General features: G+C 38.2%; 1 protein-coding gene across 8 annotated transcripts in view; it reads right to left on the minus strand.

Annotated features, from left to right (window-relative positions):
• ENOX1 (ecto-NOX disulfide-thiol exchanger 1) overlaps nt 1–27,518 on the minus strand; it is a 550,271-nt gene that overhangs the window by 297,150 nt on the left and 225,603 nt on the right. The window contains exon 1 of one of the 8 annotated variants that reach the window (XM_077855562.1): nt 17,303–17,422. The exons of the other annotated variants lie outside the window; for them this stretch is intronic. The gene's annotated coding sequence lies outside the window, so the exon portion shown is untranslated. Of the gene's footprint in view, nt 1–17,302; nt 17,423–27,518 lie in introns of those variants that run through there. 8 annotated transcript variants of the gene reach the window in all.

Below are 27,518 nucleotides of genomic sequence, written 5' to 3' on the forward strand. Positions count from 1 at the left end.
TGTAAGCAGATGGGGGAAGTGAAGCTTGGCTTGTGAATTCAGTCCTTTCCTCTCCAGCTGGCAGAAGCAAGAAATTTTGAGAGCTCTGCTCTCCTGACTACTGAAGAAGGATCAAGTTTCCCTGCTCTGCAATGACCATTGAAGCCATCTGGGGAAAACAAAATTCTTTCACACAAGAAGAACATAAGGAACAATGCAAATGCAATACTTTGGTCCTTCAGTTCCTGCTTCTAGAAAAGTCAAGCTGGTGTGTTATCTAACTTGTCTCTCTAAGTGGCCCAGTAAATCAAACAGGATAGTTGCAAAATGTTCTACGGTCTTAGGGTAAGAATTTCTTACATGCTCAGAAAGCCACAGTCATAAATAAATTCCTCAAACAAGCAAAGCAGCCCCAAACATAGAATATTAGCTTCCCCATCTTGTGCAGCTTACATTTTTGAGATTATGTACATGCTAAACAGACTCCCTGACATTTTTCTTCCTTTAAAAGAGATTTAGACTTTTTCCCTCACATCAAAGTATATCAAAAAAATACAAAACGAAATTTGTGATTAGCAGAAACAGACCATATTAATTTTTCCTTCTAAACAATACCCTAAGAGGAAAGCAGGCTAAACCCATTATGCTAATTCAGTGACGGAGTGCTCAGATTACACCACAAAAATAAACAATGTGCTTCAGATAAAACAGACTACGCTGCATCTCGCAATTGTATGTCCTGGTAAAAAAAAATAGGTTTCTTTTGGCCTGGTGATTTAAGGAAAATGCCCTACAAGCTTCATATGAAATATGCAGTTCTGTGAGACTCATAACTTATGAAATCAAGTCCAGTCAGTGTTTCTGACCAAAAGTTCAGGAATGAGTGCCTCCTGGTCAATGAATACAGCATTATTTCCCTTCAAAACTGATCCTGTGGGACAAGGCAAAAGCCTCCTGCGTGATCAGAGAGAGGAGCCCCAAACAAAACCAATGGAAACAATGCATTCCTCACCAAGGAGAACTCATCAATCCTATGAGTAAGTTTTGCTTTTCTTTAAATGCCTATCCCTTCACTCAGTTTGTTCTCAGGAATGCACTGTGAGAACTGATCTACGCCAATCTGATGGTTCCTCCACATGAAGTTCCTTCTGGTAGGTGAGACTCCTCTCCCACAAGCTTGGTGCCCAGTTGTGCCACACACCCCAACACACATTCTGCACATATTGGTGAGCAGGCGTGAAAACAGTTATGCAAACAGCTCCATGAGAAGTTCCTCTCTGCTCTTTTCAGCCTTCCAGCAGCATTTTGGATGAAAAGTTCAGTGCAGGCAGATATGATGTTCTAATCCAACATTCTGCTATCTTTTTTGTTAGCTTAGGACTCTTGCATACAGGACAGCCCAGAACTATAAACCTATGGTCATCTTCAAAAGGGTTCCCCAACACTTACTTAACTAGATCCTAACATCTTGCTTATGCAAGGGTACAGAATCCACAAATCTTGAACTCTATTCATTTCCACCATTGTCGGGAATAATAATCCTAAATCTCCCCTGTTGATCAGAAACAAAGATCACTGAAGCATTTATTGTAACTATCTCATGAATCTTTCAAATACTAGCTAACACCCTGAACTAAATATTCTCAATTACTTGTTCCAGATATTAGTTTGCCATCTTTGAGATGCAGATTAATTCACATGCAATACACATACCCTACAGTGTCTACACTGAAGAATTTAAAAGTAAATTACAGAAACCATAATCAAGTGAAATCTCCATTCATTTTAACATCCTTTTTATTAAATTTAAGATTGACATTAGTGATTCTAGGCAGTACATGACAAAACTCTCCCTTCCTGAAGTCAAGACTCCTTTCTAAATCTTATTTCCTTTCCACTGAATAAAAATGACTGGGATCCTAAAGAGAACTTGGGTGGAGAACACAAAAAGCCTGGGTATTAGTTCCATGTATGCAGATAACCATGTGATTCCTTTTAGTTAGGAATGTTGGTGCTAAAATTTCCCTAAAACGTATTGTCAGAGCAACTGAGATGTATATTAATTCATACCAAGACAAGTGCAACAGAATAAATGAAATTAAATAACATGACTTAACATGTGTTTCTCCCAATCTAACCATCTACCCTACATATCTGCCTCTGACCCATTAGCCTAAAATACTGCATTAATCATATGACAATTTAAAAAATCTTATGTGCCTACTGAAAATGAATAGATTCTCTGGCCTAAGAACAAAACTTCAACCTATCTCTACAGCCTAAGTAGCCACCATTTTGACCATTTTTTCCTATTTCCTGCCCCTGTCCTTGCCTCAGCTCCAGCTATTCCCAGCACCTGAAATGCCTTTCCACACACTCTCCAGGATCTACCTCTAACTAGCTCTGAGACTGTCATAAATTCATCTCAGTTTCCCCATCACACTTGGCAGAAAGTCTACACTAGACACTTGGCTGGCAGTCAGACAAACTGGGCCTGGGATAGCAAAGACCAGGAGACCCCAGATCACAAAGCAGATCCTTGGAGCAGGCTTTAGGGAGAGAAGGTAGTCAGCAAGAAGAAGCAGAACCAAGCACAAGGAAGTCCAAGGAATCCTTCATCCCATATCATCTAGTGTGTGCCATATCCCACCCACTTGGCAGTCCCAGACGCGTACCCAATGCCCTCGTCTTCTGTACAAGTCACCGTTTCTCTCTATGCCCTTGACTTAGACAAGAGGAATGGGTCCAAACTTCCAGTGGGTTCAGTGTTCCTCCTAGGCCTCCAATGATATGCACAATATCACCATCCCTGAACATTTACACTGCCTTTTTGAACATCTACTAATGTGTCTGTCTCCCCACGGGGTTATGAGTTTCCTGAATGAGCAGGGACCTCATTCATCTTAGTGTTCTCAGAACCTTGCAGAGCATTTAGCCCATAGTAAATGTTTTTTTAAAAGTTCATCAAATATTTCAACAAATAAGTGAACTCCAGTTTAGAAACATGACAGCGCCTACTGACAGACTGCTCCCCTGGCTTGGCAATCTGATTTCATCACAATGACCTTGCACAACACCCATCCTTTTACTAATTCCCCCATAGTAGGTCAGAAGCAAGTCCTAGAGCTACTTCCCCAGCAACCTTTGCTGAAAGGTTCTTCACTGGAATTGTGTCTGGCTATTCTTTATATTCCCTTAAGTATAATGATCATCAACACATTATCTTAGTAGTGAATTACTTAAAGTAAAAGACAGTTTATTTTAAAGAATTTCATAACTATATTTTATTTAAATTCTGTAAAGTTCTCCACTATCACTGCCATGGTCTGAATGTTCGTGCCCCTCCAAAATTTGTAAGTTTGAACCTACTGCCCAATGTGATGGTATTAAGAGGTGGTCTGCAAGGTGACCAGGTCATGAAAGGCAAAGCCCTCATGAATGAGATTAATGTGCTTATAAAAGAAAGATCCATTGCCCCTTTGCCACATGAGTTTACAATGAAAAGACAACAGAAAATGGGCCCTTGCTAGACACAGAATCTGCGAGTCCCTTGATATTGGGCTGCCCAGCCTCCAGAACTGTGAGAAATACATTTCCGTTCTTTATCAGCCAGCCAGTGTTATGTATGGTATTTGTGAGACAGATAGCAGCCTGCACAGACTAAAATAATTACTAGCAAATACTGACTTAATCTCCTATGTGCAAGAAACTACGCAAGAAACTAGCTGGTGGGATCTAAAAATGATATGACATCATCTTTCTTTTCACAGGGCTTTGTAGGTTAAGGAAGTGATAGCAAGCAGGATGTTCTGTGGTCAGGAAGAGGCCAGGGGCAGGCTCTGTGTCAGGATCCACGGAATCATGGCAGCAGGTTCACCCTGGGCACCAACTGTCACTGTTTAAAGGCAATTCTTTCATTTCCCCTTTAGACATTGGGATAAAAAAACAAAATGAAACAAACAGAACAAAACAAGAATTTACTTAAACTAAGACAGGTAATAAATATTTTAAGCTGCTGAAAACTTTCCTGTGTGGCATTTTTGTGGATAAAAAAAAAAAAGAAAGAAAAAACTGACCTGGTGAAAGAAGAGTGGCGAGAATCACCACAGATGAGCCCCAAATGGCCAACTGTTTTAGCAAACACCTTAGAAGATGAAAAATGACAATGGGCCACATTTAAAGGTGAAGGCCACAGCTGTATAACGTGGCGGAGCTTCATGTTTTCCCAAAGATAATCTCTGACCATGTGTAACTGCATATACTCATTCTTTAGAGACTCAGTTTTAAAGATCTAGTGTAAGAATTCTAAACTACCACAATTTTTTGCATAGACACATTATAATATATTAGCATAGTATCCAGACTTTAATCAAAATTAAGTGACTTTCTCCAACACAGAAACTTACATTTTTCCCCCTCATTATCTGTATAAGGTTTTCACATCATTTCTAAATCAAACAGAAGATCTTTCCTATTTTAAAAAAATGTCATATTAATTCAAGGAATTGAAATATAAGGGCTGCACCTACTCACTACACCTTAGAAAGAGCGCAGCCATTTCCTTTCTCTCATTTATAATCATACTAGGTGAGAGAAAGGGAGGGGAGAGCAACATACTGGTTACCTTATTTAATTTCTACAACCCTGTAATAGATTTGACTATCTTCATTTTAACAGATGAAGGAAGTGAGGCTAGAAGAGTAATATTGTCCAAGGTCACAGAGCTAATATGCAGTGGAGTTAGGGCACCACCTCACCTTGGGTCCCAAACCTCTCAGGTCCTTGGCTTACAAGAGAACAGGAGCCAAGCACTTTGACACGCTTAGTGGATGATGTAGGAAAGGAAATGGGGAGGAAGGCAGTGTGTACAGGGATTAGCAATAAGGCGATAATTATACCTATCAGATGCTATTTTTAAAAACAGAATTTGATGTCAAATATCTCGCTGTAGAAAAACATGATTGCTCAGATGATTTGGCTCTCTGCAATCACCCAGGCTGGCAGATGTGGAGAAAAGGTGGGTCTCCTACAGAAGAGCTTACTCATTCACTCTGTGGCTCCTCACTGACCCCCAACTATAGGAATAGTAGCTCACTGATTAGAATGGGAAGGAGGGAAGGAAACTCTTGTGTATAAACTTCTAGGAATTTTGTAATATATGTACGCTTTGCCAGAGAAGATTTCCTTAACATAGGGACACATGAAAACAATTCACTATCTTCCAAACAAACCCCAGAAGAGCATGCCCTGGCCCACTCTTTGGAGCAATGTGGAAAAGTAAACATAATTTGAGTTTTGCCTAGACCTTTTATAGGAAGTACACTGACTGGTACAGGTAAACTGCCTGGAAACAGGCTTTTTTTCTGTAAGAGAACAATTAAATTCCATATTTTATAGGTACATTATGAAAGACACCAATCGATAAACTAGTGTTTTAGTGACATGACCAATTGAATAATAAAACATTTAGCATCGATTTTAGGACAATGAGATTTCCAGTCTTAGAAGACACACCTGGGTACAACCCAATGAGATGATGCATGCCATGTGGAACTGTACAGGTTTTGTAGAGAAAAACAATCAGGATTGTCCAAATGCTGCCACCAGAGGCTCATCTCACTTAGCTTTATAACTGATTTGGGGCCAGTGCTCCTGCTCCCACCAGGAATTTTGCCCAACTTCTCTTCCCCAGGAGACCTGTGACTACCCTCAAACACATACAAAGGGCTGTAAAGGTTCCCTAAGTCCTCCCCGCTTGCATACAAGTTAAGTGCTTTGGTTCCAAAATAGTGCTTTGTCCTCAAGGCCCACAAAGCTCTCTTATGTGCCCACTCTCCTGAAAAGGAAGGACAGGGAGCAGGGCTTCCTGCACCAGAAGATGCTTTGCCCTAAAAAACCACTGCTTGGGGGCGCCTGGATGGCTCATTTGGTTTTAAGCATCCACCTTTGGCTCAGGTCATCGTCCCAGAGTCCTGGGATCGAGCCCCCAAGTGGGGCTTCCTACTCAGCAGGGTGTTTGCTTCTCCCTCTCCCGATGCTCCCCACACACACACACTCTCATGTGCTCGCTCTCTTTTTCTCATAAATAAAATCTTTAAAAAAAAAAAAAAACCCTGCTTGGAGCAAACATGAATAGAAGTTTGAGTATAAAGACTAAAGATACAAACTTTTCACTGCCACATTTATACTGCATTGTAATGATTCATTTGTAACCCTAACTCCTGGATCAGGTGAGGAGCTCCCGGAGTCTGGGATGGTGTCCTCAAGGCCTTGCCCACCATTTGGCAGATAGCGTAGGCTCACTGCTTATTGAATGTGAGAAAAACATAAATGTTGCGAAGGCAGGAAAGCTGCCCCAAATGAAAAGTTGAGTTTTAAAGCTAATATGAGATTGAAGTATTCATGAGAGCATAAAAGACTGATTTGTATAGAATCATGAATAGTATCAAATCCTAAGTATCTGAAGATTTGTGGACCAGAGGATTTGAGCACAATTGTGGATGTCAAAATAGGTCCACCTTCTTTTTTTTTTTTTTAAAAAAAAACAGATTTTATTTATTTATTTATAAGAGGCAGACACACAGATAGAGGCAGAGATAGGCTCCCTGTGGGGAGCCCGATGCAGGACTCCATCCCAGAACCTGGGATCACGACCTGACCCAAAGGCAGATGCTCAACCACTGAGTCACTCAGGTGCCCCAAAATAGGTTCACCTTCTGGTAAGACAGAGATAGATGCTTATTGACATACACATACACCTCTCAGCCACATCCAGTTCCTGACGTACGAGGAAAAACTCTAAAAATAGGGAAATTGAAAAAAAATGAGTCTTGCATTAACTACATCCAGATAATTCAATATTTTCACTACTAAACCACAGAGATCTAGATTACTAGGGAATAGCAATTGCTTTGAATTAAATATCTCTCTGGGTAAGCCAGTGTTGGCTTAATGAGTTTTCTGTATACTAGGCTTAATAAAAAATTGTATTAGTGGTTTCATACAAACATGGTAGAGCTGATGAATTACTCATAACGAAGGAAAATAACCCCTAATCCTTTTTAATAATTCCTTTATTTCAAAATAGAAATTCATCCTTAAGCACACAGAATCCTTGATGATGATACAGGGCCAGAAAAATGAAGTGATTTGCTAGAGTCACATAGCTAATTAGTGATGGAGGTAAGATTAGAATGTAGGTCTCACAACACTGTGTCTGGAACACATTTTGCCACATTAGTTGTTTTCAATTAGTACTCTGCAGAGCCTGCTAGGCATCCTGGACAGGGCACGGGGGGCTTGGAGAGCACAGTTCCACTGTTTGCCTCATGCTTTCTGTTCCGGTAGACACATTGGGCTTTATTGTGCAGAGGTATCCAGATTCGGGGATTTTGTGCTATAAAAAAAACTACATATGACTACCATCATGTCATAAAAGAAGGGATGTTTTATTTAAACATTAAGAAAATTTTAAAGAGGAGGTATTTTAAGAATAAGGACTTTTGGAAGGACAGCATCTCAATAAATGGAAATTTTTGATAAAACATAGAGCCATCCCACATTTTTCCCATTCCACTAAGGATCACAGAAGAAAAAGCCAATATGGAAAGTCACTTTTTTGTGGACCTAAATTTGGGAAGCAGTGGTTTTACAGAAAGAATGTAGAATTTGGGTCTCGAACACATCACAGTTAACGGGGCATTCTTAGGTGAGTCATTTTGATCTCTGTCTATCTTTTATCCACAAAGTTCAGCAATTCCTGACCCACCCACTGCTAGGGTTATTCCTTCACACACACAAAAATTGAGCTTGGTTATTCTCAAAATGTGGCCTCAGGACTCCCTGCATCGGAATCACGCGAGGTACGTTAGAAAGCCCAAGTCCCTTGACCCTATCCTGGATGCGGTTCTCAGGGATGAGGTCGAGTTCTCAGGGACGCTGGGTTCTTACTTTTCAAATGATGGTTGACAAAATCTGCTCTCATCTCCATGGAGGCTGGTGGTAAGATTACAAGGATAGAATTCCTTCGAGAATCTGCAGCAGCAGTGGAAAAGAGGAGAATAAGAAAAGGGGAACGAGAGCCGGAAAGGATGAGAATAGAGAGAATATTTGAAGAAGGCAAATCACTTATTTTCACATTCTGTGCTCTCATCCGACAAAGGATTGTGAACAGACTGGGGACTTTTTAACCCCCTTCTTAGCAGCTAAGCTATTGTCAAGCAATATCGTTCAAGGCAGCGGTATCTTTGGAGGAACGGAGAGCTACTCTAGTAAAAGTGACCAGGAACCCCTGTCCCTTCAGCACCCCCTTCTCAGATACCCTCCACCCTCCAGAAAGCCTCTGAGGTCCCCCATGCTGGACAATAACAGAACCACCTGACCTTTGAGGTATCATTCTGCCTTCAGAGAAGGTAAACCTAACCATGGAACACCAGTCATCGAGCGATGCCGTTGGTTTGACCATCATCAGCACAGAACATGTAGCCACTTAATCACCAGATTCACCTGACAAGGGATGCAGGTGTGCAACAAAGCGGCATGGCAGATCCACAAACATAGTCAATCAAAAGATACTACCCCAACTTTTTTTTTTAACCCATTACGATTCATAACACAGAGGTTCTAACCAAATATTGTACCTCCTTTCTTTCTTCATAGTACCTAAGGAATCTGTCTCTTCCTTTCCATCCCCCATGGTGACAGCCACAGTACCAATCTCTAGAAACTATGTGAGACACTCAGCTGCCTTCCTCACATTGACCCAGGCTTCAGACTCCGTAGGTCAACCAGAAGCCTTCTTTCTAACTCATTGTGTTGATAATGACAAATCTGTGATCAGGTTTAAGTTCTTAACCCCCACAGCCTTCATGGAAATACATTAAAAACTCGTCACCTGCTCAGCAGTTGAGCATTTGCCTTTGACTCAGGTCCTGTTCCCGGGGTTCCAGGATCGAGTCCCGCATCAGACTCCCCATCGGGAGCCTGCTTCTCCCCCTGCCTATGTCTCTGCCTCTCTCTCTCTCTCTCTCTCTCTGTCTTTCATGAATAAATAAATAAAATCTTAAAAAAAAAAAACAACTCATCACCTGCCAATCACCCACATTCCCTAGCAGCTTTTATTGGGAAGTGCATTTGCCTAGCGCTCTTATTGAATAATCAGGCTCCAACCTCTTGCTCCCCACCTTCAACAGGTGTTTCACTCTGGGTCCCCGTCGTGCTGGACAGAAGAGTCTACATTAACCCAAGTGAGGTTTTGATGCCAAGTCTTTGGATTCATTCAAGACACATTTGCTTCCCTCCCGTCCAGCCTGAGTCCTGTCATAACCATGAAATATGGCCACCCCCCCACCCCCCGCCCTTTGCTCAGCTCACTTTGCTCCAGCTTCCTGGATTCCTTGCTGTGCTCAAGCACATCAAGCACATTCCAGTTTCACAGCCTTCGTACATGCTGGTTCCTCTACCTGGAATACTCTCCCGCCAGGTATCTGCATGGATGTATCATTCTTCTCATTCAGGTTTCTGTTTAAAGGTCATCTCTTCAGACAGGTCTTAGCTAACCACCCTATTTAAAATTTCTCTGTCTTTGCTCTGATTCATTATTTTTTTCATAGCATTACCACCTGAAATTCAATTATATATGTGTTAGTTGATATGCTTATTATCTGGTTCCGCTCTCCTCAGTTATTCAGCAATATGAGTTCTGAACTGTAACTTTATTTTTAACCCAGTATCCCAGTGTCAATAATAATACAGGGCACTTAGAATGTGTCTGATAAATATTAGAAAGGAAGGAAGGAAAAAATTTGTGTCCTTAAAGCCCTCATTTCATCAACTACCTTGTCACGCTTCATGTCAATATACATACATCTAAAAATTTTTAATTGTGGTAAAGCACATATAAAATCTACCATCTTAACCTTTTCTAAGTGTGCAGTTCAGTGGTGTTAAATACATTCACACTGTTGTACAACCATCACCATCTTCCATCTCCAAATCTCTTCTCAGTTTGTAAAACTGAAACTTTGTAGCTATTAAAGAACAACTCCTCACTTCTCCCACCTTTAGCCCCTGGAAACCATCATTCTACCTTGTGTTTCTATGAAGCTGTCTACGAGGTACCTCATATAAGTGGAATCATGCAGTATTTGTTTTTTTTGTGCCTGGCATGTTTCACTTAGCAAAATGTCCTCAAGGTTCATCTACCTTGTAGCATGTGTCAGAACTTCCTTCCTTCTTAAAGCTGAATAATATTGCGTTGTATATATAGACCATGTTTTGTTTACCCATTCACCCATCAATAGACAACTGGGTTTCTTCCACCTTTTGGCTATTGTGAATAATGCTGCTGTGAACATGAGTGTACAAATATCTCTTTGAGACCCTGCTTTTAATTCTTTTGGATCCATACCCAGAAGTAGAATTGCTGGATCATATGGTAATTCTATTTTTACTTTTTTTGAGCATCTGCCATGCTGTTTTCCATAGCAGCTGCATCATTTTATATTCCTACCAGCAGTGAACAAGTGTTCCAATTTCTCCCCATCCTCACCAATACTTGCCATTTTGTTTTTTGGATAGTAGCCATCATAAGGGGTGTGAGGAGGTAGCTCATTTGGTTTTGATTTTTATTTGCTTTTCTCTCATGAATAGTGATACTAAACATCTTTTATATACCCGTTGGCCATTTGTGGATCTTTTTTTAAAGATTTATTTATTTATTTGATAGAAAGAGAGTAAGTGCAGTGGGAAGAGAAGGAGAGGCAGAGGGAGAATCCCAGGTAGACTCCATGCTGAGGGCAGAGCACAACATGGGGGCTCAGTCCCACATCCCTGAGATCATGACCTGAGCTGAAACCAAGAGTCAGATGCCTAATCAACTGTGCCATCCAGGATCCCCTGTATATCTTTTTGGAGAAAAGTCCTTTGCCCATTTTTGGAGTTGGGTTGTTTGGTTTTTGTTGTTGTCGGAGTTGTAGGAGTTCTTTGTATATTGTGGATATTAATCCCTTATCAGATGTATGATTTACAAATATTTTGTCTCATTCAGTGGCTTGCTAAATAATATATATTTTTAATTTCTTGAATTGTTTGGTGTCCTCTTAACCTATCCATAATTTATTTTGGGTGGTTCTCTCCTTCTAGAGAAAGGAAATGGTGACCCATGCAATTCTTAGCAAACAATTCTCTATGCAGACTTTTGAAGATGATTATGAAACAATATAAGATACTATTTGGTATCACTTTTCTTTCAATAATGGCCAACAAATGGAAGTACAACTGTTAATTAAAAGCACATAATGTTGTCTGATTATGAATAAAATGTTCCCAGCTCACTAGAGCATAATTTCTATAGCATTAGTGAAGAATTAACTAGCTTTATTAAAGATTTGGAGGACTAGTCACTTTTTCATCATCCTTTAATTAAAACCTCCACATCTTGCACTTGAAAGCCTTTGTTTCTTACCCATTATTTTCATTCTTTATTCTGTCTTTAAAAAACCAGGATGCAAAATAATAAAAAAAAACACAAAAGTTTTCAAATGAGCTTTTCATGCTCTGTAATAATAGAAAGGCATAGTTTTCTACAATATTGAAAAAAAAAACATAAGATTTTAATGTTCTTCGAAATAGAAGGTCAAGAAGAAGAAAAGCAGTTTGGTTAGCAGAACATTTTGGATTTAAAGTTCTTTTGTAGTCTAAAATAAGTCTATATTAATATACAATTTCTTTCCACCTCCCTACCTACACTAAATTAAAAGGTACCATAGTTCAGGGTTACCAGCTCAAAGTCCTAACATGGAAAATTATCCAGTTAGAGTTCACCTTACTTTACCTTCTTCTTCACTTGATAGTTATTGCCCTCAGTAAATGGTACAGCAAGATAGCCTCCCTCAACCTTGGTTCCTTTCCCCTCGCAAAGACCCCCACACAAGTGCCTCACATAGTGCCAGATACCTATAGACACTCAATAGCAGTCTGTGAAATAAATTAAGTATTTAAGTCCATTAGCCAGGATTTGTTGGGTATTATGTACCAGGTTTCATGTTGTGTGCTTCACAGCCATGATGTCATAATACCACAGGCAATTCTTACCACTTCATGTCCACTAAACTATTCTACATTCAATTCCATGTTTCTCCCCATAAGGCCCCGGTTATGGGCTTTGTCTCCTTTAAAAATTCTACCATATGCTACTTAAGGAAAGGAGTACTTACTCTGTATTTTTTTTTATATTGATTTTGGGACTCACATCTCTAAACCCATTTATACAAGAAGAGTTTATTACATGGCTAATTTCAGCCCAGCTGAGGAGAAATATAAGAATAATATATTTTTTGTTTCATCTTCTGTTATTGAATGCAGCCTGATGCATCTTGCAAGAAGAAAAAACTGATACTACGTATGTGATAAAGAGTATGAGTGATAGAAAGCAATAAGAGAGCTAGCTAGCTTTCCACACCAGAATTATTATTTGTATGATTAAAATATAAAGACACCTGAATTTATCTTTTCTGTTTATACTGTCTGCGTCTCATTAAGTCTATGTTTCCGCTTTCTTCTAAATATTGTTTTCCATATTTCAAACATCTAATTAAGTAAACACAATGCAAAGTGAGATGATACACTGTTTGGAAAACCATAAAATTATAGAGTAGATAGACTACCATTATAATCCAATTTTCACTCTGTTATAATTTTCCAAAAGGGTTTCCTTTGGGGTTGAAACTTTCTAAGCTTGATTTCAGCTCAAAACACAATGTCTTGATTTACCTGAATTTGGAAAAGGAAGATTCAACTCAGCTCTTTCTCTACTGATCACATGAGTTTGTTTCCTACAGAAATAGATTGGGCTTAATCTTCTTTTGATTGATGACTTCAGGAGTCACTCTTCTTTTGAATTCTGGGGCATTTAACATAATTATTCAAGTCATGCACATGGTACAAGAGATGATGACATAATGATGAGATGGTGTTCTCTGCCCAGGCCTACCCTTTACACAATATACACCCTAGTACACAACCTTTCTATACTATAATAGGACTATTGTCTTACTACAGATACCTATACCTAGAACAGTTGGATCAAATGGAATGTGTATTTTTTTAAAGATTTTATTTATTTATTTAAGCGAGGGGCAGAGAAAGAGGGAGAAGCAGACTCCTGACTGGGTGGGGAGCCCAATGCGGGGGCTTGATCCCAGGACCCTGGGATCAGGACCTGAGTTGAAGGTAGATACTTAACCCACTGAGACACCAAGGCACCTATGGAATGTGTATTTTAAATAACAATATATGCTGTCAAACTATCCTCCAAAATGACTGCATGAAATTAATATAATTTCACCTAAAGTACATACACGAGAATACCTATTTCCCATATTCACCAATACTGAATATTAATTATCATTCTCTTGGATAAAAATTTCTTCATTGTTATTTTAATATTGAACTCTAAAATTGTTATGAGCCTGCTAACATAATGTTCTTTCTTAGGTTGTCTTTTTTTTTTTTTTTGAAACAATTTTTTTTTTATCTGAGGAATTCTGAAATTTCATCAAAATGCACCTAGCTACATGTTACTTTTCTTTCATTGTGCTGGGAATCTGCCAAGCCATCTAATCTCAAAACACAAGTCTATCTTCAACTTAGAGAATTATCTTCTGTTATTTCTTTGATAATTTCTTTGAATATTTTCGTATCTACTTTCTCTGTTCCCATCTAGAACTCTTAGTCAATAAATGTTTGACCTCTTAGATTGATTTTCCATGCCCCACTTTTCTCTCATGTTTTCATCCTTCCCTCTTGTTGCTTTGTATTTTGGGAGGACTGCCTGAGGTTCCTAAATCACCATTCTGGCATTCAGTATTTTCATTCTATAGTCAGCTGCCCCATTGATTCTTCTAATTTGGGAAATCACACATGTACCAGTATCTCTTTCTTGTTTTCTGATTCTTCCCATTTCCATTCCCTTAGTTTTAAGCCTACATAGGATCATGTTGGCTCACATTTGAAACAGATTTTAATGAGGCTAGAATATGAAAAATTTGACTCCCAAACTATGGTTACTGTAATATGGCATTTGAGAGTAGTATGCTTAACACACAAATTTGGGAACATTGCTTAACATTACTGTGTGCTAACTCACATTAAGAATTATACTGCTACTACTAATTATACTACTACTGTAGTAGTAGTAGTAGTAGTAGTTCATATATGCTAAAAATTTCCTGCTGGTCTTATTTGACATATATTAGCACATTCAGTCCTCACAGAAATTCTGTTATTTCTGTTTTACAAATAAAGATACTGACAGAAAGTGGCTAACTTTTCCAAATGATACTATTCAAAGTGGAGGAGCCAGGTTTAATCCCAAGTAGACTATCTCCAGTGCCCACTCAATTTAAAAAGTCAGTATTCTAATAATTGTTTATACAACTATTAAAACAATAAACAATCAATGTAGCCATCACACTAAGCTGCCCAACCTGGAATAGTCTGATGCCAAGAATACCTCTGACTCAAGACCCCTCTGAATCAGTTATTAAAGCTGGGATGACTCTCCTGTGTGTATGGTATGTTTTAATACTCATCTAATATTTCACGCGGCATGTGAGTGAAAGCTATGCTGGAGCGGACAGGAAATATCTAAACAAAGCATCCTATGTTCATAGCATTTCAAACAATACCTATCAGGTTTCATAAATCATCTGTTTCAATGGAGGTAACATGGTTGACATAGATATTGTTAAGAAGTAAAGTACATAATCAGAGTAGACAAGATGTCTGGAGGATTTACTTTGTGATAGACAGAAAGAGTAAAATTTCTCCAAAAGAACTAAAGCTGAACAAAGGAAAGATACTGCCATTCAATTATTTCTTACTTATTACTTCTGATAGGAAGTCACCTGGGAGTGACCCTGCAGAATCTACCTGTGTTAAAGTGCCCTCATCTAGAGCTCATCATCCAAGAGATGCTAAGAAATGAAAATTATATGTCTTAGAAAGTGGTTGTAGCTGAATGTCAACCAGAAGAAATCTCTCCTATTTAGACATAATACAACAGCAGAATTTAAAAATAATCGTCTTTCCATATTAGTCCTAAGTTGCATGTGGAATAAACCAGGTTGAGAATGATTGAAAGTCAAAAGAGTATAGTTATAGCAACAATAACATTAAATAAAACTGCCTAAATTAAAGTATCTTTGGCTATTTTTAAATCTTTAAAGAGCAAACAGAAGCTTGCTAAATCATTAAAATCAAATTACCATAATTTAGGATCTAAAATGATTAGAGTATTAATGTAATGATTATATTTCTTTAAACCTTGTTAATGAAAAATCACCGTTACTTTCTTTTAGAAAGAAATTACATTAACTAATATCATTGGATACCATTGAGATTAGCCAGTTCATCTCCATATGAGCCAAAATTTGTACCAGTAATTAGAATGCTAATATTTTATACATAATTATAATGAAAGCTTCTTGGTCATATACAGTAATAAGTGGAAAAATGAAAAACACTATTTAAAATATAAATACAAATGAATAAAAAAGGAACAAGAAGTAAAAATAAATAAGTCTAGAGATCTGTTGTACAATATTGTGTCTATAGTCTAGAAGCTGTATTATGTGTTTAAAAACGAGAGGACAGATCTATGGTAAGTGTTCTTATACCACATTAAAATTTTTAAAAACAGTATTTTTAGGGTAATGGGGCTATACGAAGCTTTGTAGTTTGTTTAAATTTTCAAAACATTTGATTTCTATTATGTCAAAGACTGAATAAATAACATTGTTCCCTTATAAAATATTTTCTGTAGGAGATGCTATGAAACTAAGAAAAAAATGAATTACACATAATTCTTCTATCCTGAGATATTATTAGCGTTTAACAGTTTGATATACACTTTCAAGTTTTTCTATGGACTGTGATTTTATTTAAAAAATGGAATACCTCTGTCCCTTTATTACTGAACAATACACTGTGGACTTTTTTTGGCATTTAAAAATGGCCTTCCATAACAGTGATTCTCAAAGTACAGACTTCAGACTTCTAGGTGTCCCTGAGATCCTTTCTTTGGATCTTGGAGGTCAAATCTATTTTCATAATAATATTAAAACGTTATTTGCCTTTTTGTTTTTTTTGCCATGTTGACATTTGCACTGATGAGTCAAAAGCAATGGTGGGTAAAAATGCTACAGCCTTAAAAAGAACCATGGTAGTTTTTGAGTTCTATCACTATTAAAGAATGATAGCACTATCAAAGAATAATATCCACGATTATCCCCAAAATGCTATTTCAATAGTCCCTTCTTTATAGAGACATATATATTTGTGGATCTGGATTCTTTTTATTCTTCAACTGAAACATATCAAAACCAACGGAAAAGTGAAGCAGGTATCAGAATCCATATGTCTTCTCTTAAACCAATCAAGACATTAAAGAGATTTGCAAAAATGTAAAAGAACACTAAGCTTCTCACTAATATTTTTTGTTTTGATAAATACATTTTCCAAAAAGTGTGTTATTTATGTTAACAGGCAATGTGTTTGCTGCTTTTAAGTGGATAGATACCTAAACATATTAAAGTTTTCTACATAATTTCTAATACAGTAAATATTGATAGATATAAACCATATGAATGGAAGTTATTTGGAAACTTCAGTAAGTTTTAAGAAGTCTTAAGATTAAAAAGTTAGGGAAATGCTGTTTTATAACAGGACTTTTACCAAAAGTATAGTGGTCTTTTAAAAGGACATGCCTTAATTTATTTAACTCCAGGATATACAATTCTTGAAAGAAACACAACTATGTAAATTCTAAAGGGCCCAGTAAAAGATCTCCTGGGTAAGTAAGTATATAAGTAAATGATTGAGTAAATGATTGAGCAAGGCTCAATCAGGTTGGATCCTGACCATCTTAGGGTTTTCTTAGGGTTTTCCCCCCGCCCTTCCCATTCTCATTGCCTCTCCGTCAAATCACTGGAGATCTGCACAGCCCTAAATGAATTAGAAGTATTATTTAATCAGCCTCCCCCTACCATTTTTTTACGTTAAGAACATATTTATATTAGTAAGAACTCATGGACCAGTTTATTTCGTAAATCTGGATTTTCTTAAATCAGGATTATCTACACTAATGGAACTGATTTTTAAAATTAACCTAGGATTAAAAACAACAACAACACAGTCTGCCAGGTCCTAAAGCACAAAAATTCCATAAAATGCCACTCTCTCATGTATTAATATTACTTTTTTAATGAATTAAATATAGAGAGAGTTAGCCTCATTAAACTCGAACGGTCTCTGGGGGACTTACCTAAATAACTTTAAACCAGACTATACTCCCTGAAACATGTTCCACCATACTAAGGAATTTTCATTGTCAGAGAGCCTCTCGAGTATCTGTTTTAAGTGGTCAGGTCTCCGTGCTAGAATGCTAACGAGTAGAATGGAATGACAGTAGAGCCACATAAGATTCTCAAAGTGTGAACACTCGGGTGCAGAGCCTGTATTTTAGTGCAGAATGAATGTGGGAATCTGTATCCGTGATTTTCAAATGCTTAAGCTGCATTTTGTCTCCAAAAATCTGCACTGGCTTTTCCTATTTTAAGTTAAAACATACCCTCCTGTCCAACATACCCTTTCTATTTTATGACTCAATCACAGACCTTGGGTCCTCAATAAGGGAGATTCTAAAGAAACCAAGGAACGTGGTAGATAACCAACCACTGAACCCTCTTTCCACCTCCTATTGGGCTAGGACACAGGCTTGTGTTCTCAAAACTCAGCCTGGTGTTGCTTCAACCAAGGGGTTACTCTCTTGGCACCAGTATGACCCCTTAGTCCATGGCCTTACTCCCTTTTCCTCCCCCAGGATTAGAAAGTAATTTTTTTGAGACATTCTTGTCATTTTCCTGGGATAATGTTTTTGCCTTCTCTCATCTTCTATAACAAGAAAAAAACCCAAAAATCAAAAAAACTGTTCCCTACCCCATCCCCTAAGCCCTAGAGAGTGAAAATAGTGGTGTCATCACAGAGGATGGTAAATGTACCTAAGGTAGATCATCTAATGAATGGATACTGAAGGTGATGCTGTCATTATATTCCCAGATGACCACAGCAGGAATTGGTGCTTCTCCAGTCGAAGCCTATGGTGCCCTTCGAGGGCCAGCGTTTCTAAACTGGCAACAGTTTTGCCCTCTAGACACAATTTTGGTTATTACAACTTCAGTGGGGGGTGCCACTGGCATCTAGTGGGTAGAAGTTAGGGCTGTTGCAAAGCATCTTCAAATACAAAGGATAGCCCCCATAACAAAATATTATAACCCCAGATGTTGATGGGTTAAGAAACTCTGTCCTGGTCTAATGCCAAACACACAGCTTTGGGGTCCATGGATATAAATGGGAACCTTGCTTTTATTACTCAATAGTTCATTCAACTATTTGCACTTTTGTACCATTTTCATTATTAGAGATATCCGATCCCTCGGTCTAACACTTATTAGCTTTGTGACCTTGAACAAGGAGCTTAAGCTCTGTACTTGATATGTGAATGTTAAAAAAATAATGCCTCCACACAACTGTTGTGAAGATTGCATTAGATAACACACAAAAAATGCTTAGTGATAAATGTTAGCTGCTGCTATCATCATCATCATCAAACAGTAACTACTAGGTGCCTGGTAATATGTTTGGATCTGAAAATATATAAATGAATAAAGACTTGGAATTTATCAATAAGACCGTAGACACACCCAGCTAAGCAAAAACGCAATCAAAAGACATATCTCAAAGTTCCGAAATTCTAAAGAATTGTCCCCAAGCAAGAGGCACTTCTGTGCACCCCTTGACTGCTCAGTGAGACACATCTTTTCATTGTCCACTAGCACCAGGAGAAGCCATGCTTGTTCTCACTAGGACCTCTCATGCTCTGCTTCTCTGCTACCTCTCCCGCCCATCAGAACCCCAGATTCTCTGACTTGGGGACCTCAGGTGTTTTGAGGTGAAAAGTTATGGTCACAACAAAGAGCAAGTAGCATGCAAATGGAATGGCCTCCAATGGGCCTCAGAAAACGGAAGAGTGGACAGTGTCACCATGTTCAAAATTCAAGGGTCAACGTTTCAGTCCATGAGGAGCACGGGGTCAGCACATACCGTCAGTCTACCTGCTTCCTGTGGCGTTTTTGGCATGAGTCAGCCAGAAACTCTTAACGGAAATGAACATCTTTTAAGGAAAAAAATTCCCCTGGTTAAAAACTTCATATTAATTTATTTTCCTTATTGTAACAAGTGACTTTTACTTATCCCTCTTTTATCACCTGATACAGCTCTGATCTTTGCTCTGTGCAAGAAGGTTATAATTTGCACATGCACATTATAATTTGTAACTGTACAAATGACTGCAGTGTCACATTCTCTAGAATAACGACCTGTAGCATAAATATATGGGGGTTGTAAGGAGGGCATGTGCCTTACGAGAATATCCTTTAAGCTCTTGCACCTTCTACACATTCAGCAGCAGGAAAATTACTTGAAATGTAAAAGCTCCATTTAGATGCTGTATATTTTTTGTTGATTTGGATTAAAACCAAATGATTATTTTTAAGTTAATATAGAAACACTGTGGGAAAATGAATCATATTTTAATTGCTACAATGCTGTATCATTTACTTACACTAGAAATGATTGGTGAATCTGGTTTGGGGGTACATCCTAAACACACCAATTAGCACACAGATTAACCTCTGTAATCACTCTTTAGCCAATTGCTTTCTATAATTTTTTCACAAAATTTGTTTGCACTCATGTTTCTTAATGAGATAGGCAACTAGCCTTGCATTTCAGAAATTTGGTTTTCTAGCATAAAAACATTTACACTATTTCCTTTGAAGAAATTTATTGCTGGTTTACTTGCATATAATACTAAAATCCTCTATTTTGCTGAAAGGCTTCAAACCGTAAGAAGATAGAAGATGGCTAGTTTGTGGACTATTAGAAAGCATGGAGTTCCACTTAAAAAAAAAAATTCCATGGTTCCAACTCTATAAACCCTTCTTTAAGAAAAATACATATTCCAAACCAGAATGATAAAGGAGGCAGAGAAGTGTCTGCATGACAGGCTTCCTCTTTCAAAATATATCATTACCTTTCATAAATCTATTATTCTGGTCACTCACAATCTTATACGTTCAGGAAGGAATGTTTTTTTAAGATCTAACTGTAAAAAGCACTGAGGTGTTCTTTCTTTTGTTGGGGGCAGTCCTAGGAGTATACTTATTTATGTCCCCTGTCTGAACTGATGCCTTATGTGTCCTCGGAGTCAGGTGTATCTGTTATCTCTGGAGGACTGAGAGGTGGATTCTCTTTGAACTAACCTACATGAGGGACCTCCTGGCTCCTAGGAGCCTCCTAGGATAAAGACGGAAGGGAAGGAAGTAACAAGGAGACAATTTTATTCCAGGACAAGGAGCCATGATACAAGAAAAAAAGAAGTGATGCTGAGAACCACAAAATGTCTACTCTTTAAATATGGAGAGACTGATCCAGCAAACACACAGGGGTTCCAGGTAGAGAAATTGTAATAAATTTAACACTAAAAAACAAGAGTGGTTTACCTGAAATCTCAGTAGGGGAACTAGAAGATATTAGTGGCATTATTCCAGTACCATTTCTCAATTTATGACACTTACTCTTGGGCTGCACCTAATTAACACAAATGCCAGTATTAATCTATATTAATTCCCCCACTGTACGAAAATAAAGAATTCCCATGAAAACTTTCGTGAACCAAAATGGTGTAAAGCAAAGAAGCATTCACCATTAATATATATGGAAATTTTTAAGGCATTCCTAGACCCGAATGCTCCTCTGATACTTTAGGGCACATCTTGCTAACATATGCACAAAATAAATCAAGATAAAGCACAGATGCTCACAGGCCGAGTTCAAAGCTTGATGCTGAGATGCTGAGCACAGTTCCCAGGCAAGGAGCTTGGCGGGGGGCCACTCTGCTTGGGTATGCGCTGCCCCTATAAGGACTTGCTGTAGAACAAATGCTGAATGCTATTTTCACTTTTCACCTTCTTATGTAAAGGCAGAAATCCTCTTTTGGATTTTTTTTTTCAGTTAATGAAAACAGGGACTAATGTAGCTGATTCCTAAAAGTTAAGTGGTATAACGGGAGCTTAGGAAAAGTGAGGGATACCTGTATACCCTAGACATGAGGCTCAGTCACCCTTGGATGGGTGTAAGTAGGACTCTCAGTTACCCATGACATAGGGACCACATGTGAAGTCAGTGACTGGAAACTTCCTCCAGGATGGAGGGACAATCAACTTGCTGGTGATGCACAGTAATCAAGAGGACTCCCTCACACACACATGTGAGATACTCACTGAGGCTCCAAAGCTTTTTGGGAGGGATCTTGGGAGAGAGCTAGTTGGAGCCAAAGAAATGCTATTGCATAACTTTCACTGTGCTATGTTTTTTTTTTTTAATTTTTTTTTATTTATTTATGATAGTCACAGAGAGAGAGAGAGAGAGGCAGAGACACAGGCAGAGGGAGAAGCAGGCTCCATGCACCAGGAACCCGATGTGGGACTCGATCCCGGGTCTCCAGGATCGCGCCCTGGGTCAATGGCAGGCGCCAAACCGCTGCGCCACCCAGGGATCCCTGTGCTATGTTTTTATTCCCAGGATGGGGCAGCCTAGGAAACACAGGAAACGTGCAGAAGTAGTAACAATGACTGCAATAGCGGCTACTTTGTTTTCTATACAGTTGTCCACAGTGTTTCTGTGAAATAGGACAACTGCACCAGAATATTTCAGTGGGGACTACGATATGCACACAAGTTAAATTATAAATGTCCCTGGGATATGAGACACGATATCCCAAAGTATTGAACCAGGTGGAGGAAACTGCTGAGAATCAATGTTTGCTCTAACTCCTCATGATGATACACCGCAGACAAGAACATTTCCTGGTTTATTACTGTTTGTTCCCCAAGGACTAGAAGAACTGACTTAGCCTCTGTCCCTGAATCATACAATAGCCCTGTCTCTAAGTGAACTTGTATTTCCTGAGCTCTGGACTCAGCCTCTGGGGGTCCAGGACTGCTCCCCGTCCTCTCAGCATTAGCTGATTTCTTTCTTTCTTTCTTTTTTTTTTTTTATTAGCTGATTTCTCTCTGTGTGTCCTAGGGCTTGACCGTGACCTGTCTTCTGGACCTGGCCCGTTCTGCTAATTCTATATTCCTGTTGATACTAGTATTCTCTTGCTTAAGAGGATGCCTAACTTGAAATCCTATAGATATGCTTAATCTAATTTTACCATCTTTAAAAGCATCCTTTATGGTTTCAGAAATAAATAAGGTATTTTCATCATTGTTCCTTTATTTCATCAAAAAATTTTTTTGACAGAACTGTAGAGAAGGTGAGCAACTAAATGTTTAGAATGGCACAGCACAAGTCAGAATGAGGCCAGAATGACCCTTGATAGGACACAGGCTTTTAATTGTAGATTTGGGGTACACATACATAAACTATACTGTGATTTGGGGGCAGATACTCTTTTTGGATTAAGAAAACTTTCTTCTCTTCCTGGCATACTAAGAATTATTACCATGAACTAATGTCAAATTTTAGTAAATGCTGTATCAGTATAAGATAATCATATGATTTTTCTCTTTTTATATAATTAGTGTGGATAATTACATTAAAGCAATCTTGAATCTGGTTTAAAATCAATTTGCTCATGTAGGGGCCCCTGGGTGGCTCAGTCAGTTAAGCATCCGACTCTTGGTTTTCGGCTCAGGTCATGATCTCAGGGTCATGGGATTGAGTCCTGCATGGGGCCTGTGCTCCCCACTTGGTGCAAAGTCTGCTTGTCCTTCTGTCTTCCCCACTGCTGCTCAGCCTCCCTGCACTTGTGCTCTCTCTCAAATAAATAAAATAAAATCTTTAAAATCAATTTGCTCATGTATTATTCTTTTTAATATATTGACAACTTGATACTATTTTCTTCAGAACTTTTATACTTATTAAAGTTGTTGATAATATCCCCTTACTATATTTTCAATGTCCGTGAGGAACTATAACAATACCACATTTTATCATTCCCATTGCCTGGTTATTTAAAATTTTTTTTCTTGTTTGAGCTTGCCTATTTTATTTTACTTTATTTTTTTAAAAAGATTTTATTTATTCATGAAAGACACAGAGAGAGAAAGAGAGAGAGAGGCAGAGGGAGAAGCACTCCACTCGGGGAGCCCGATGTGGGACTCGATCCCAGGACCCAGGGATCATGACCTGAGCCAAAGTCAGATGCTCAACCACTGAGCCACGCAGGTGTCCCAAGCTTGCCAACTTTAGTTGATTTTTCAATGAACAAAATTTCAGCTTTGATGACAGTCTCTGCTATGCATTTGTTTTTTGTTTTTAAATTTTCATTATTTTCTGCTCTTCTCCTTTTTTCTTCCTTCTACTTTCTTTCAGTGTATTTTTCCTTCCTTTTTGTAACTTTTTGAGATGGATGTTCAGTTCATTAATTTTCAGTTTTAAATGCATTTAAGGCTATAAATTTCCCTCAAATAAGACTTTAGGTGCATCTTATACATTTTGAAATGTCAAAATTACATTAGCATTCAGGCAAAATTATTTTTTTTTAATTTTTTATTTATTTATGTATGATAGTCACAGAGAGAGAGAGAGGCAGAGACACAGGCAGAGGGAGAAGCAGGCTCCATGCACCGGGAGCCCGATGTGGGATTCGATCCCAGGTCTCCAGGATTGCGCCCTGGGCCAAAGGCAGGAGCTAAACCGCTGCGCCACCCAGGGATCCCCAGGCAAAATTATTTTCTAATTGCAACTGTGATTTCTTTTTTGATCCTTTATCAATCTAGAAGAATAATTCTTAATTTTTAAATATAAGAATATTCAAGGGACGCCTGGTGGCTCAGTGGTTGAGCATCTGCCTTTGGCTCAGGGCGTGATCCCGGGGTCCGGGATCAAGTCCCACATCAGGCTCCTTGTGAGAAGGCTGCTTCTCCCTCTGCCTATGTCTCTGCCTCTCTCTCTGTGTCTCTCATAGATAAATAAATATAATCTTTTAAAAAAATAAATATAAGAATAATCAAGATTTTACTATTCTCAAGATTACTGTTGCTGATTTGTGGCTTAAATGAATAGTGATCAACTTTTAATCCTTTGTAAAATTTTAATCCTTTCAAATATTTTGAGACTTGCTTTTTGATCCATTATCTGGTCAGGGTTTTTTTGTTTGTTTGTTTTTAATGTTTCTTACATACTAGGCAAAAAATGGTTTTCTGTGCTTGCTTTGTGTTGTTTTCTATGTGTCCATAAGTAAAGTTTGTCATCTTACAGGTTAAGCCTTATAAATGCTTACTCTTTGTTCTCTCAATTTACTGAAAGAGATATATCATAATATCTTACTATTTATGAATTATTCTATTTCTTCTCTTAGTTTTGTCAATTTTTAAAAATTGGGTCACATGATTAAGTATCTAAAATTTGAGGATTATTATAACTTCCAGGTGAATTAATTTTTACCACTGTAAAATATCCTTATCATATCTGGTAATGTTTTTTGATAGAAAAAGTCTCCTTAGTATTAACATAGCCCATTGCTTTTATGGGGGGGTGGGGGGTACAAGTAGAGACATTGGGATTTGCATCTTATGTTTTTTTTTCGTTTTTTTTTTTTACCTCTTTATTTCCAATCCTTTACATTCTTTTTTTTTTTTTTTTAAGATTTTATTTATTTATTCATGAGAGACACACAGAGAGAGGCAGAGACACAGGCAGAGGGAGAAGCAGGTTCCATGCAGGGAGCCCGATGTGGGACTCGATCTTAGGACTCCAGGATCACACCCTGGGCCGAAGGCAGGGGCCAAACCACTGAGCCACCCAGGGATCCTACATTTTTATATATTGATATATTTCTTGGAAGTAGCATTAAGTTGGGCCTTATTCAATCTGATAACCTTTGTCCTTTAATTAGAGAATTATGGCTGTTTACAATTAACACTAGTGCTAATATATTTAAATCTAAGTCTGCTACCCTACCATCTACTTAGCTTCTCTGAACCTCAGTATCAACTTCAAACATGGGTCTTATGAGAATTAAACAAATTTTAAATGAGAAGACTTGTACAAGTGCTTTGAAGACTATAACGTTCTAAAACCAAACTAAATATGACTAAATATTTTTCCACTGAAGATTTTCTCCCAAAAAACTATGATGCAGGGTCTTGAATGCTGCTTCAGAGGAACTCAAAAAAGGTTTCAAGTGATGGCAGTGTCAGAAGAATGTACCCACAGCCTCCTAATATGACTCCTTCGGAAGAAACAAAGCTCAAGATATGTGGCTTGGGAAAGTACTTGGAAGGCTCTGAGGAGGGGGAGGGGCTCAGTGAGTTCAAGGGATGGAAAGCAGGCCACTATGGGAAGAAGGGGTGACTAGTGGTGGGGTCATAGTGAGATCCTGTAGAGCTTTATGGTTATGGACTATGTTAGAAATGTCTTTCCCAGTATATAGGACAACATGGTCTGGTTTATATTTTAAATAGTTTACTTGGGCAGCTATTGATTAGAGAAGGCAAGAGTGGAAGTGGGATGGAAGATAAAGTAGCCATTTCAGACAGTCTCCTAAACATACCCCCACCCTCTGCAAAATGAGGTGGTGCCTTCTGACTGGAGAAAGAGAAGCAGGTGGACTTGAGGTGTCTTTGAGGAGAGAATCAATAGGACATACTAATGTCTCGCATGTAAAGTAAGGGAGAGAGAGTGGTACTAAGTAGGACGTCATGATTCTGCCTCAAGCAACACACTGATGGCAAGTGCTTGTGGTGAATTTACATCTACGATGAAGTCTAATATTTACAGACTAGTTACCAAATCTACTGATTATCTTCTCTTCATTATCTTATTTCCTTTATTTAATAAACTTTAAAAATTGCAAGGTCGTGAAAACCTCTCATAGTTCCACAAACTCCAATCTCTTTGTAATATTTTTCCTTTGCACCTTTTGTGCGAAAAATGATTCCAAATAAAACCAAATGGTGCACTATGTACTATACTATATTACTCCTCTCATAAAAGATACTATAAGGTTTGGCCAAAGCCCTCAGTTGTTTGGACCAGGTTAACACTATAACTCCAAGAAGAAAAAATCCACAAATTCTATTGCATTTATCATGAGAAAACAAGATATTTCAGTACAATTCTGATGGAAGACAATTTGTTTTTCCTCAACACAAAACTCTAGTACCACTACTTTCAAAAGAAGCATTTCTATTATAAAAACCATCATGATTGTAATTGAGATGATAACCCTCAAATCACTCATTTAGGTTTCCAAGTTTCAACCTCTCTCTCTAAAATAAGAAGATAAGGTCCTAAGGGAACTGTAAGATCGTTGAGTGACAAAGTTTTTCTTTTTCTAGTTAAAAGAGTTATAAAAGCATCTGAAAAAAAAAAAGAAAAAAAAGAAAAGCATCTGAAATTAGGAGTGTTTTCTCACCGTTAGAGAAGCTTCATTTACTGGAGAAAAAAAAAATCCCCTCAGCAATCATAATTTGCAGAGCACCAAATACGAATGGGACACTCGCCCCATCTACAGAAAGGAGGGCAGACAGATACCAGTGGTCCCCAGTGTTTGAAGCCAGGGTCTATATAGAGGGTGAAGGAGGGGTACCTGTGTTATACATGGCAATGTGGAACAAGGAAGCAGGGGACGGGGGGCGGAAGATGAAGGGTGTCAGTGTTTCTCTTTTTACTAGGGATGTTTCTCTTGGGGTTGAGGGATAAAGAGAAGAGAGGGAAAAAATTGAGGGATTAGATAGAGCCTTGTTTTTCAAATATCATGCTGTGAGCCATCAGTGAATGGATCGAGACCAGAATTTGTTTTATTAGCTAGGAGACATCAAAGAATACCATCTCTCAGAGAGGTAGTATTTCATTAGACTCTGTTTCACATATATACGAGTATATTTTGTGGGAATAAGTAAATATGTGTATCTGATTTGTCATATAAAATGTTTCCAACCCACTAAAAAGTAAGTCATGAGCTGCACTATTTAAGGCTCCCTGCCCCCTCCTGAAAAAAAAAAAAGGACCTCTATGTTAAAGATTTATTCAGTTTTTACTTGGGCTTTACATCTTCAAAACAAAACACAATGTTTTCCTTTTATTTCTGTTTCCAATAATGGAACAAAGCAAAAATCTTGCTTCCAAGTTTTCAGAATTATCTTTTCTTTGTCTCCATTCAATGTCACATGTTGATTCTCTATTAAATAGTTCTCAAATCCCTCAGCTGCACTAGATCACTGAGCTTTAAAAGATTATGGAGATCATCTCTTTCCTTTGCTTATCTATTTCGTAGATGGTCTTAAAAGCTGGCATATGAGCTGGCTTCATTTAAAAATACATTCCTATCTAAATTATTGTCCAACTGAAAAAAAAAGGGGGTAATGAATCAGAATCACTTCCTTGCTGTATAAAATTGGAAAGTTATT

Source organism: Canis aureus, chromosome 17 (assembly GCF_053574225.1).
Source record: "Canis aureus isolate CA01 chromosome 17, VMU_Caureus_v.1.0, whole genome shotgun sequence".
Taxonomy (NCBI): Eukaryota; Metazoa; Chordata; class Mammalia; order Carnivora; family Canidae; genus Canis; species Canis aureus.